This window comes from Centruroides sculpturatus, unplaced genomic scaffold (genome assembly GCF_000671375.1).
Source record: "Centruroides sculpturatus isolate CEXI.00-Female unplaced genomic scaffold, Cexi_2.0 scaffold1327, whole genome shotgun sequence".
NCBI classification, from domain to species: domain Eukaryota; kingdom Metazoa; phylum Arthropoda; class Arachnida; order Scorpiones; family Buthidae; genus Centruroides; species Centruroides sculpturatus.
This window is the reverse complement of record NW_019385759.1, coordinates 143,227-147,204: the sequence shown is the minus strand read 5'-3', so window position 1 is coordinate 147,204 and position 3,978 is coordinate 143,227. Positions and strand designations below refer to the sequence as shown.

Below are 3,978 nucleotides of genomic sequence, written 5' to 3'. Positions count from 1 at the left end.
TAAACAACGTGTTTGTGTAATAATCTTATTACTATAATCTAGAATATGCTAATCCTTAAATATACTTGTATATTTAAGGGTTAAGCCAAAATTTACTTGGGCCACAAGAATATATAATATACTTGTGGCCCAAAACTCCATGACTTCTTCCAATGTGACCCAGAGGAACAAAAACGTTGGACACCCCTGCTCTAGATGATTTAAATATAACGAATGTTTTAAATCACTTTAGATGAAACAAAAACATTAACAGAAAAAACTATGTACACACATTTTAAAGAATATAGGAATAGTAATGTGGATGACGATTTTACTTATCCTACTAATTCTTTTTTAAAATGTTTCTGAAAATTGGCTTATATTTCTGATATAGTTCTTACTGAGTTTATGTACAAAAGCAATATTTTAGAAACTTTAAACACAATATTTCTAAATAATATCACAATAAACTTGTAATATACATAATGAAATTCGGATGTCCAAAATAGTTCATTTGTCAGCAAAATTATGCTTAAAAATTTATATGAAGAAATTGAATAAATCAATACAAAAAAATGTAACCAATTAAAAAATTTGCAAGAAACAATAAAAAACAGGGGTTTAAAAGCACTAAAAGAACTGATTGAGTGTGATTAATATATTCAATTTTTTTTTTCGCAAAAGGTTATCATTGGCNAAGAAAAAAGTGAATTTTTAAGAAATTTGCGGGATTTCCCGGGATAAGAAAAATATCCCGGGATATTTCCCGGGTTAAAAAAACAACCGGGATCCCGGGATCCCGTTTGAGAAACCCTAATTGTGCAATTCTATTAAACAAATGCACTGTACAGAAGTTTAAAGAATAAACAAAATAACAGTTTCAATATTCTTGTCTAGATATTTCTTTCTTTTTCTTTTAGAAAGCAATATAATCGTAAGTAATACAATGTTAAAGACTATTATACAGCCTTTAAATATTAAATGGATAGGAATTTAATGAAACCATCTTTATTATATATATATGTTACTGTGAAAGACCAATATTTGTGAATGGCGACATTCGCCGGTGAATGTAGACACACACAACTGTCTGAATGTTGACATTCACCACAAACAACTGTGTGAATGTTGACATTCCCCCCATTTCGGTCATTCACAGTAACATATATATATATAAGAAAAAAAATGAAAAAGCAATTCTAATAATAGTCTATATAATCTGGCAATGAGCGAGTCTCTACACTACCGTTATTAGAGGGCACTGATAGCATGTAGTGTTGACTCTAACAATGGAGTTTCACTGCTTATTATAAGCGAAAAGTAGTTTCATGTGATTGTAACGGTCTGTCCCCTAAGTTAATCTGCGCATTTGAGACTTTGTAGCAGATGCAAGCAAGGGAAATGATTAGATGCTAGCCTTTTTTCGTAAACTATGGAACAAAATAAATATTCTGCAGTGCACTGTCGGCTATTTATTCCTCAAAAAATCAAGCTGTTCAGAATGATTTATCATTACTTAGATTACTAAAAAAAAAACACTAAAAGGTAGAGAAGCATTTTTAGTATAAGCACTGTATAGCACGTGATTTTATTGTTTATCAAATTTCCTTTAAATACATATAGACATACAGTAGAGTCTCGATAATCCGACACAATTGGGGACTGGAGTTGGTCGGATAATTGAAAAGTCGGATAACCGAAAAGTATGAAAAAATCCATTATTAGTGTAGTATATTATTATATCCCATGTAATTAGTATATTAGTATATCGCTATTAACCTACTTCACGTTGAATTTTCATCGATGTTAAGCCTAACAAAAATTTTTAAAAATAATAATCGTCGCTATTGTATCGTTAAAAATTAGAAAATTAAGCCTCGTTTAAATACTGGCTCCCTTTCATGGACGATCTAGTGTTGCCAGCTAAAACACGTAAAAATAATCTGGGGTAAATGGACCGAAAGACAGGAAGTCTTTCGGTCCATTTATTCCAGGTGTTCCTGTTTATTGTCCTAAGTGGTTTACTTGATTCGTAGAACTGCTATCCAAGAAAGGCTCTTTTCTCTGCAGGTGGTGCTATTGTTTTAACTCTGGGAAAATTTTAGATTCGATGTTCAGTGAATGACGTTAAACATTGTAATTAATTACTGGCAAAGCTAAACTAAAGTTAATTTAATTATATTCGATGAAATAAAAATAAGTTACTCTTCTAATTTTTAAATCAAAATTCATTCGTTATACATAGTTTTACATTATATATATATAATACAAATTATTCTTTTCGGTTAAACCATACTATGACCAGTATCCCAGTATCTCAGTATCCTTATAAGCCACGGATAACCAGAAGGCATAATAAAATGTAGCGTGATTCCTCGTGTACTTTAGGGACGTACTTTATATCGAAAGAATAAAAATCGGCATTAAATTAATTAAATAATAGAAGAAACTAAGAAAAATACTTTCTAAAGGACAATTACAAAGAATTGCCTTTGTAATTCGCTGGGCTTGTATCAAAGCAGGATATTCCAGCTGTAGCGTATGACGTCGTAATTTTCTGGAAGAATTTGTCCACACTTCCATCCACATACCACGAAACGGACTTTAATTGGTCTGTAGTTATATGTATGAGGTCTGTCCAATTCTTCATTCCATTTGCTCTGTACTTTTCAAGTTCTTTAGAACTGAATTGAAAACAATGCAATCGAAAGCCTGAATATGGTGGAATTATTGCTACGTTTGTGAATGTATACAAATACTTAAATTTCTGTTCTATATACTCTCGGCCTCTAAAATCAATAATTAAATTTTCAGAAAATTTCTAATCAAATAGTAAAACTTCGTACGTATTTGATATATACTTACCGCGCATTGATTTACACGATTCATATTAGCATATCTTTTCTGTTAATTTCTGCTACGAGATATTTGTCGTTGTTTCTTTTAATTCGAGAATACAAAACGGACTGATGAAGAATGGAGTCTGTCGTCACATTCCAGGAAAATATCTATAATACAAGAACGAGCATTTTAAATATTAAATACAAGTAATTACTTTAAGAATGTACTTATTGATAATTTTACCTTATTAACGAGTCTCACTCTTTTTGCCATGATCTGTCTGACAACATCCTTCCACAAATTACACACTCATTGGCACCTTTTTAAGTCGTCGTCTCCTAAATATTGAAGAATAGGTTGAACTATGTCGATCATATTTCCTAATATATACACAACTTCACTTTGGCATAGAGAAGATGTTGGAGATTCATCGTTTGTACTTGTTCTACTGTTCATAATGGCACTGCAAAAAAATAGATACGTTTTGTGTTTCTCGAGAATTAAATACGTAAATTATTTTCAATATTTATTCGTTTAATTCTTTCGGCATCACTAGACAAAGATCGCTTGCCCAGCACTGTTGACACGGAATTAACATTTAATTTAAAAATATAAATTTTGTTATTTGATGAATAAAGCGAACGATTAAAGCCCTTACTTATTTAATTAAAGTAACAACAATAATTTTTGTAATAGACAGTAACTAAGTATCTAACCTTTACAGACAAATGGCAATTTTAAACACTTTTGTTCATACATTAAACTTTCTCAAGGCTTTATAGCAAGGAATAGAATAGTGACTAGTATAATGTCATTTGTTTAATTATTGTACGATATAACGAATAAAATATCTAATTATTTTTAATATAATGTTTTACTATATCGCCCAGAAAATTGTTTTTCGCCCTTCCAAAATATAAATCGTTACTAATCGCCTCCTCAACATGGAAAACGCCCACAAGGGGCGATATCGCCCCCCGTTGAGAAACACTGCTCTAACACAATAAGTAGCCTACTTCTACACCCAGTAATTAAGGCACTCTTGTTAGGCGATGGACTAGTTTACTATTAGCAGGGGTGAAAGTTCATCGTTTCCTTTTGAGATAGAAAGGTTTGAAACAGAGGCTTCAAACGTTTACTGTTCATTTGGTTAAAGAA

General features: G+C 31.3%; 1 long non-coding RNA gene across 1 annotated transcript; it reads right to left on the bottom strand.

The window, feature by feature from the left end:
* Window positions 1–2,293: 2,293 nt before the first annotated feature.
* LOC111641846 lies at window positions 2,294–3,279 on the bottom strand. Its single transcript, XR_002759481.1, has 3 exons — window positions 3,064–3,279; window positions 2,845–2,987; window positions 2,294–2,768 (listed from the first exon to the last, which is right to left on the bottom strand). It is a non-coding gene; the product is annotated as an uncharacterized LOC111641846 (long non-coding RNA).
* Window positions 3,280–3,978: the final 699 nt, after the last annotated feature.